Source organism: Pan troglodytes, chromosome 16 (genome assembly GCF_028858775.2).
Source record: "Pan troglodytes isolate AG18354 chromosome 16, NHGRI_mPanTro3-v2.0_pri, whole genome shotgun sequence".
NCBI lineage: Eukaryota > Metazoa > Chordata > Mammalia > Primates > Hominidae > Pan > Pan troglodytes.
The window spans coordinates 63,070,003-63,080,418 of record NC_072414.2 but is presented as its reverse complement, the minus strand read 5'-3'; positions in this window follow the sequence as shown (position 1 = coordinate 63,080,418).

Here is a 10,416-nt window from a genome sequence, read left to right as displayed (position 1 = left end):
TTTCAGCAGCCTTAAGGGAGGCCCTCCTTTCAAAACCCCACTGTACCTCCTCCCCGAGGTGGGCTTCGCTGCCCCTCTACTGTGCTCCCACCACATCCGTGCTTACTCCAAAGAGGCACGTACTATGTTGAATTGCATGCGCCTGTTTAGTCATCTACCTCTTCAACCCAGGCTCTGAGCCTGGTGGGCAGGGACCATGCCCTATTCATCCGAGTGAACTGGTGCTGAATACAATTATTTGGCACATGGTAGGTGTGGAATAAAGGCTTTCTGAATGAATGAGCTGGTAAGTAAGTGAGGAATGGATGACTCAATGACTAAATGAAGAAATGCAACACTCCACCAGCCCAAGTGAAGGTTTATGAGGGCATGAAAAGACTGGAAAAAGCATGCCTGTTAGGAACAGACCCAGAACGGCAACCCCCTCAACCCCTTGCCTTCTGTCCTGGTCCTCTCCTCTCCGCCCTGCACACACTTGTTTTCCATGAGCCACCTCACCCATCCTGGAGGCTTCTGTTCCCCTCTGAGTGTCATTGATTGCCAAAGCAATGGTCCCAAATTCTGTGCCAAACTTAAGGCAAACTTTTCAAAAAATTTGTTTCTTACCTATGCCTTCTCCATTTGAATTTTTACAGCTACCACTTCCTCCACGAGATGACTTGCTCTCTGGATTGGAGGTGTGTCTGCATTTCAGGAACAAGCAACTTTTCTCTGTGGCTACAGGCTGTACTCTGAACCTCCACCATCGGAAAGTCAACTCCTGCTACGTCCTGTTCAGCAAGGATTTGAGCAGGTTTGGTGAAGGTAAATGCATTCCTATTGCCATGGAGACATGGTATTTCTCAGTGACAGAGAACAGAGAAGCAAAGTTAAAGTTACTTGCATGGCAATATAGTAGAAAAAGTAAAAACTCAGAGCCTAGATGTGTAGGGCAGGCATGGGGAACTTCTGGCTTCCAGCTTTTGGCTCAATTTTCTTCCAGCCTTTGGCAAACATGACAAACCATGGTTACATTAACAAAGAATGATACTTATCAGTCAGATACCACCCAGTGCTGGAAAGGCCCCAGAGCCAGTTGGAAGGCAGTGGGTGGTGACACATTTTACAAGCACGTTCTCACGGTTCTACTCTATTTCAGAATTCATTTGGGCTTCCTACATTTCAAGTCAACTGTCTTTTTGAAATACCTGTAGATTCTCCAGAGCCTGTGCTAAGTTTTAAGGCTTTTTTTTTTTTTTTTTTTTTTTTGCCTTTTGCCCTTGTTTTATACTGTTGACTAAAGCCATAAAGTCACAGGCTGTGAAAGATGGAAAGACCTTTAGAGATTATCTGATCTAACCCCCTCATTTTATAGGCTAAGAAACTGTCAGAAGTGACTTTAAATTTGAATTTTACGAGATCTATTTGTGTTGACAACATAATTGATTGCCCTGCTTCTGAGACTGAGGATTTGCAAGGGGAAATATTTTTTAAAAGTCAGTGCTCTTTCTGATGGGTGGGAGAGTAGGGTAAAAGCTTTTGTTTTCGTAACTGTTTCTGTGCCACACACTCCACCAGATAGAATGCAAGACCTCTCTACCTGGTTTAAGCCTACCACTGTCAGAATAACCACAGGAGGAATACCTGTAGACTGTTGCTACTCCCCTTAGGAAAGTATCCAATGATCAGAGGTCACTTCCCCACTTTGAGGGTGTTCAGACAGAAAAGACTAAAGACCTCTGAAGCAATGACACGTGCAAGCAGTCAACAGCACCCACTGTTCCCAAAGAGAGTTTCTCTTGGGGGCTCTGGCCAGTTGGACTTCTTAATAAATCAGCTCCTGCACACAACAGCTATGCACATCCCTGCCTCTGTTGAGCAGGCACTGCATGTGGCCAAAGCAGGCTCCATGGCAATGAGGCATGGACTGGTTTGGGAGTTGTAGATGCCTTAGGCTGTTGTGTAGGAAACTGGAAGGCTGATCCCTAGAATCACTTTGGAAAAGGCACAAAGTTCAGAGCTAGAAAAGCAAAATCAAAACCCGTTTGCAGAGCCAATGGGTAAGATCAGGAAAGGCAAACAGGTTTCACATCAACTCTGATTGGTGGTGCCTGTCTGGGGTACGGTACTGAGAAGGGTTGTGAAGCCGTGAGTCAGAGGAAAGGTACAGGGCTATGGATTAGGAATGTCTACATTAGGGCTAAAGCAGGGGAGAGCAGCAAGTGTACTATGTATTTTTCTTTTTTTTAAAATATCATTTTATTTTAGCCAAGAATTACCTGTATAAAGTCAAAAAGTGCTTCCACTGATGCAACACGGCAGTCCTTTTCAGGTAATCTTACCAGCAGGCTCCTTCTTCTCACGGAAGAGCCATGTTAACAATAAACTTTGGCTAGAGGGTGCTGTGGAAATGGTAAAATATGGAGATTATTCTGTGAAAAATTATGGGTGATTTGAGAGTAAAAGCAAGAAGCTATTGGCATTAGGCAGAATACATAGAAAATAAAACATAAACTCACTTTTGTAATCAATCCAGGATGGCATGGATTGAATGGATTGACAAGGGTGCATGGTTGAATGGTCAACACTCTTCACCTGCCAGTGCAGAGCCCTAAAATGAACACTTAACCACCATCAGGGTGAGAGGCAGCTCTTTGATACTGGTGGTCGGGGGGCGGGTGTGGTGTCAGTCTCATTAACCAGGGCAGTGAGGGTTGGCTGAAGTATCTGGCCACCGGAAATCCTATTGTCTCAGCTCAGTTGAGGAAACCAGTAGCCTTAAATGGGGGATAAAACTGATGGACCAGGCTGCAGGTGGGCCCATCACACAGAGCAGGCCTGGGATGTTCCTATCAAGGCAAAAGGAAGCCCTCCCTGTCCACGCAGTAATGGTAGAGCCAGTCCAGAAGCACAAGCCCAGAAGCAACCTGGGTGTCTACATGGAGGAATGATTCTTGTCCCTCCCAAGGCTCTTATATATTCTGTTCCCTGATATTCTTCCCATGTGTGTGGGACACAGGGGAAGCTGGGAAGGGTGGCACAAGTATCTTTTCTGTATTTATTCAGATAATTTAATGTTTATTTTCTAGTTCTTACCATGGTGAGTTACATTGATTGATCTTTCAAATGTTAGGCCAACTTTACATTCCTGGGATGAAATCCACTTGGTCGTGACCTATTGTCTTCTTATGTATCATTGGATTTGATTCACTAAAATACTGCTAAGAAGTTTTGTGTCTATGCTTGTCGTAGGAAAATAGCCAATTGCATGGCAAGAGTGGCGCCATCTTGAATTGAAACTCCCATGATGACTGTTGTTTGACTCTTGCATGCCAAGGTGGTCTGCAGCAAGGTCTTTAAACAATGCTCATAGCTTAGATAACCCCTCATAAAGATGCTTATCTAACCTCCCCAGTAGTCTTGAGTTTAACAAGAAACACAGATGTGACTAGCTACCACATATTTTACCAAAAAACTTGTAATATAACAGATATTTTCTAAAAGGTGAGTGCAGAGATCCACTGCCTAATGGCCACCCAAGACATCTCTCCTGTTCATAAGCTCCTATTAAATATTTCTTTTTAAGAAACTGGATTTTTAAGCTGTTTTATTCAGCCTCTCATCTCCCTCAGCCTTTGCGGGCAGGTTTACTTATACCTGCTCACTGCGGAACATTTGTCTTGGTCTGTTTTGTGTTGCTATAACAGAATATCATAGACTGGATAATTTATAAAGAAAAGAGGCTTATTTCGCTCACAGTTCTGGAGGCTGGGAAGTTCTATAGCATGCTACCCACATCTGGTGAGGGCCTTCTTGCTGCATCATAACTTGGCAGAAGGGCAAGAGAGCAGGTGAGACAGACAGAGGCACCAGGTGCTGGACCCACTTTTATATCTGCCCACTCTTGTGATAACTTACCCATAATAACTACATTAATCCATTCATGAGGGCTTCACCCTCATGATCCAATCCCCTCTTAATAAGCCCCACCTCCCAACACTGTTGCACTGGGGATTAAGTTTCTAACACATGAACTTTTGGGGGACACATTCAAACTGTAGCAATGTTCATGAGAGATTTTGGACTGAAATTTTCTTTCTTATAACATGTTTGGTATTGGTATTAGACTAGCATTGAACTTAAAGCATGAGTTAGGAAGTATTTTCTCCTCTTCAATTTTCTGGAAGAGTTTGTGTAGAATTAATATTATTTCTTTCTGAAATATTTGATAGAATTTACTAGTGATGCCATCTGAGCCTGGAGTTTTCTTTCTGGGAAGGATTTTTTGTTTTTTTAATTTTAAGATAGAGTCTTGCTCTGTCACCCAGGCTGGAGTGTAGTGGTGCAATCATGGCTCACCAAAGGCTTGACCTCCTGGGCTCAAGTGATCCTCTCACCTCAGCCCTCCCAGTAGCTGGGATTACAGGCACACACCACCATGCCTGGCTAATTTTTATTTTTATTTTTGTAGAGACAGGGTCTTGCTATTTTGCTTAGGTTTGTCTGAAACTCCTGGACTCAAGCAATCCTCTCACATTGGCCTCCCAAAGTGCTGGGATTACAGGCATGAGCCACCATACTCAGCCTCTTTGTGGGAAGGGTTCTAAGTAAAAATTCAGTTCCTCTAATGGCTATAGGGCTACTTGGATTATATATTTCTTCTTGAATGAACTTTAGTAGTATCTTTCAAGCAATTGGTATATTTTGTCTAGGTTGTTAAATTTATATGTGTATAATTATTTATAGTATTCCCTTATCCTTTTAATGCCTGTAGAAACTAATCATGTCACCTCCTATTTCTTGATATTGGTAAATTATGTTTTATCTCCTTTTGTTTTAATCAATCTGACTAGAGATTTATCAATTTTATTAATTTTTAAAAAAACTAGTGTTTGGTTTCATTGGTTTTCTCTCTGGTTTTGAGATTTAACTTGCTCTTCTTTTTCTACTTAAGGTGGAAGCAGAGGTTATTAATTTGAGACTGTTATTTGGTATAATATGTTTAATTTCAAAATGCATTCTAATTTTATGTGTGTTACTTTCCAAATATTTGGGGATTTTCCAGGTATCTTTATCTTACTGTTTTGTTGTTGTTGTTGTTGTTGCTTTTTTTGAGACATGGTCTCACTCTCTTGCCCGGGCTGGAGTGCAGTGGCGCAATTTCAGCTCACTGCAACCTCGACCTCCTGAGCTCAAGAGATCCTTCCACCTCAGCCTCTCGAGTAGCTGAGACCACAGGTGTGCACCACCATGCCCAGCTAATTTTTGTATTTTTTGTAGACACGGAGTTTTGTCACGTTGTCCAGGCTGGTTTCAAACTCCTGGGCTTAAGTGATCCACCTGCCTTGGCCTCCCAAAGTGCTAGGATTACAGGCATGCACCACCATGCTCAGCTATCTTATTGTGTGCGTGTGTGTGTGTGTGTGTGTGTGGTTTTTTAATTTAATTTCATTATAGTCAGAAAACATACTTTGAGTTGAATTGTTTTCAATTTATTAAGGCTTGTTTTGTATCATAGAATATTGTCTACCTTAATACATATTTCTTACGCACCTAAAAAGAATGTGTATTATGTGGTTGTTGAGTGGAATACTCTATGAATATAAACATAAAGATTGTTTGGTTTATGATATTTATTGTGTCTTTCAAGTCTTCTATGTCCTTACTGATATTCTACTTGTGCTATCAATTACTGAAAGAAGATTCTGAAATCTCTGACTCTAATTGTAAATTTGCCTATTTCTTCTTTCAAGTTCAATCAGTTTTTACTTCATATATTTTGATCTTCTGTTACTTGGTGCAAAAAATTAAGAATTGTTATGTCCTTTGAGACATAAATGACCCCTTCATCATTTTGAAATGGCCCTCTTTATCTCTGCTAATATTATTTGTCCTGAAATCTACTTTGTCTGGTATTAGTATAGATACTCCAACTTTGTTTCGATCAGAATTATCTTGATGTATTTTTTCATTCTTTTGCTATTGATCTATTATGTCTTTACATTTAAAGCGGATTGTTTGTATGCAGGATATAGTTAGATGTTGTTTTATTATCCAGTCTGACCATCTCTGCCTTTTAATTTGGCGTTTATACCATTTACCTTTAATGCAATTGGTTCTATGTTTATACTTTACTGTTTGATTTCTACTTATTCAATCTATTATATGTAAAGCTTTTTCCATTTTATTGACTTCTTTTGAATTAATTAAATATTTTAAACTCTTTTTTTCCTCCTTTGGGGGACTACTAGTTATAACTCTGTTTCATATTTAATAGTTGTCTTAGGGTTAATTGCAAAAAGCTCTAATTATCACAATCTACATTTAAATAATTTAATATATGTATATACACATATATACACTAAAATATGTGTGTTTGTGTGTGTGCATGTATTTCTTGAAGAGTTTCACTCTATGCCTATATATCTTAGTATTAAACAAAGACTGGAGCTGTTTTTTACGTAATTCTCTCTTCTCTGAAATTCTGCTTTACAGCTTCTAGCTACCTCAGACTCTTTGAACTCAAATCTCTGCTCCTCAATGCAGAGAGACCACTGTGTTTTGCTTGGGATCATCCTACTCACTCTGCTTTACAGAGTGTACCTCGGGGTAGAAAGGCACAGAGAATATTGGACTTACCTCATTTGCTTCCTTTCTTTCTTGCATTACAGTCCTAATATCCCTATTGTCCAATATTTTAAAACAGTTGTTCCACATGTTTTTCCAGTTTTTCTCATTAAGGCAAGAGAGTAAATCTGGTTCCATGATATAGTTTTAATACTTTATTGAACTCCTTGAGTTAATAAGGGGGATTTTTCAATTCATTTTTATAACTGACCATGACTTATATATGTAGAGGAGCACATTTTACTTTTGAATATAAATACATACATATGTGTATATAAGTATATGATACGTGTATGTGTGTGTGTGTTCTTATCCAGTTTTAGATTAGAAAATTCTTAAAATGCTAAAATGAGCTGGGAAGTTTTTTCTCTTTTTCCATTTTCTTGAATAAGATTCGGAAATGTTTCTTAACCATTTTTTTTTCATTATACTCTCTCCCTCCCCCAGGGCCTTTTTAGACATATTTTTTTCTAATCCTCCACCATAAAATTTAATACCACAGACATACTATATCTGCGTACCATGACCCTTTAAAGGGCAGAGACTATTTTAATATGTAAGATTTTTTTTTACACCCTTCTCTAAAACTAATTGATTTTAATCCCATTGAGTTTGTAAAGCTTTCACCTAGAAAACTTCCACATGGAAAACTTTCTGGGTTACAGGTTTTGGGAACAGGAGAGCTTTGATTACCATTTCACTTTTTGAATGCTTGCTGTTCTAGTTGATGTTTGTATTTCTTCTTGGGCCAATTGGGAATTTAATTTTGATCCCAGAAATACAGAGCTTGTACATACTAGTATGGCATCCTTTCTGGTGGGTCAGGTGTCCATCGTGATTAGTCAGTGCCCAAGCTTTACCTGTTGTTGAGTAATTTAAATACTTGTAGAACAAAATCAATCTAAGATTTAAAATATATTAAAATATAGTTATTCACAATATTCTTTTATTTTAAAAAAATTATTATGCATCTGCTATTATTTCCCCATTTATAATTCTGTTTTGTTTATTTATATCATCTTTCCTTTATCTTGAAGAGTCTTTCCAGAAGACCATCTTGTTTATCTTTTTAAAGAAGCAATTTTAAATTTTGTTGTTTCGTTCTCGGTAAGGTTTTCCTTTTCAAAACTAATTTCTTTTCTAACAAAAAGCAGCCAGAAAAATCAAGCTGCAAGCATAGATAAGCAAGCTGGAAGCTTGTATAGGTAAATGCCAGCAGTTGTGCCAATAGAAAAGGAATACCTGGACGCCAAGTGTATTCAACATGGAGGTTTCCTCTTCCCTTTTCTTTGTAACCACGTGTTCAGGTAACATGGCGCTGGCCAGGTAAAGACCTCATTTGCATAATAAAAAATTAGGGTGGGCCTGCCAGCTCTTCACAGGCCATGTAAATGGCACACCTGGTCCAACCAATCCACTACGCCCTATGTAAATCAGACACTGCCTCCTCAAGTTCGTCTATAAAACCAACCACATCTCCCAGAAACCCGCTCGGGCCCCTTCCTCTGCAAAAGGAAGCTCTCTCTCCTTTCTTTCACCTATTAAACTTTTGCTTTTAAACTCACACCTTGTGTGTCTGCATCTTCGATTTCCTTAGCCCAAGACAACGAACCTCGGGTATTTCCCCAAATGACGCCACTTCAGTATTACTGTTTTTCATGTTCTTTACTTTGGTTCCTGCCCTTAATATTTCCCTATTTCTAGTATCTTTAGTTTGTTCTAATTTTTCTTCTTCTTCTTGAATTAAACATTTGGCTCATTAGTTTTCAATCGTTATTCATTCGTGATAAATTTATTTAGATTTATAAATTTCCCTCTATTACTTTAGCTATGTTCATAAATTTTGGCTTAAATGCTTTCAGTTTATTCTGTTTAATATTTTTGTGAGTTTCTTTTTAATCTAATGATTATTTAGTTTTATGCTATTTAATATCCAGATTTATGGAATTTTTAAAAACCTATTACGAAGAACTGTGAAGAGTATTAAATTTGATCTTACTTGCAAGTTAACAAACCAGCCAGTCACAGTTTCAAAAATGCTGGCAGAAGACATGAGACTCCTGGATCAGAGACAAAGAACTTAATTACTTCATTTCTCATTAGTTCCCCTTGCTTCACAAGCCCCACAAGAGTGATACACACCTGGGTCCAGGAGGATGCTGGAGGTGGGGTTAAGTCACAGCTGAGGAACCCTGAGTTTAGGAAACTCCAATAAGGAGGCTGTGAGCCAACCCACCCAACTTCTGCCCCAGTGGGAGATATTATCTTCATTTTACTGGACAGCAAATAAACCTGCCCTCTGCCATGAAGGGAGATACTATCTTTATTTTCCAAGGCTGTTTGCTATATAAACATCCTTGAAAATACAGGCCAGAACAAAAGCTAACAATGCCTCTGCTCAAAAGACATACAGAAACATGAGAAATCCATGCAGCATTCTCTCCCAGCAATTATTCTTTTGTAATTTATTTCTAACAAAATTGCACTGTGGTAAGAGAACATAGTCTGTACAATATAGATCTTTAGAACTATTTATGCAGAAAGATGGGGAAAGTCTCCACGAGTTCAAGCACCACACACCACAGAACCTGCAGACCAACTTCATTCCCAGTGTCTGCACCAGGCGTCTCCTCCTTCAGGGAATCTTCCTTAAATATTAGGTTGCAATCCAATTTGTTGAGGGCCTGGAGAGAAAGGGAATGAAGAAATAAATGCCTTAGGGCAACTAGTCATCATAACATGTATTCTCACCAGATTCTCAACCTGGCAGGATCTTGAGGTTGCAATGATATTCTCCCCACCTCCCCAACCTTTCTGTCCCACCTTCCAACACACACACACACACACACACACACACACACACACACACACACCCCTGACATCTGGGCTGCTCTTGCTAATTTCTGTTCTGCAGAAGTGATGAGGCCAGAAAAGTGATCCTGCCAAAGCAATGTAGGGGACAGTTAAAAGCAAAATTTACCCACCACAGTTGCACCTACTGCCCCACTGTGTCCCAATCCCAGACTGCTATGAGCTTCTAAACCAGCTCACAACTGTCTTTGGTCTCCTCTGGCCTTCTCAGAGTTTTTATGTTAATTCCTCAGATCATGGCTTCTTTCCCACTTTCAGTTTCTCAACCCTGGCTGCGTATTAGAAGGACTTCAAAGGTATTTTTAAAATGCCATTGTCCAGATTCTGCTTCTGGAGATTCTGATACAATTGGTCCAAGGAGGGCCCCAGATTAGCAATAGATTTCAAAGCTTCTTGGGTGATTCTAATGGGCAACAAAGGTTTTCAATCATTGTCTGTAATTTCTACTGGGTCAATTTTGGGAGAGGGACCTTATAGCCCAGGTTTCTTAATTTTCTTGTTCAGGAACTAAAAACCTATATTTTGTTTAATGCTCAAATTATTGAACCCATTTACCTAATAAATACAAATTTTAAAAAGAAGTTATCTTGATGATTTAAGATGACTATAATTTGATTGCATTATCTTAAATCATTTAAAATGCAATTATAAATTCACTATGGCCGATTTTTTTCCCAACACTTCAAATATCATAAAACTTTCACAAATGCAATGACTACAAAGCTTATTATTAATATTATACTTACACTTGAACCTATTCTAAAGTCTCAGAACAATGGACTTATTCATTTCTTTGATAATTTATGTGCTTGTTTTATACCTTCCTGGGGGATATTAGTATACTTATTTTAATATCTTCCTAGAGTTTCAGTAATATATTTTTATTTCTTCCCAGGGGTGGAGTAATATTACTAGACCCGAAAGAAAAAGTATACGTGC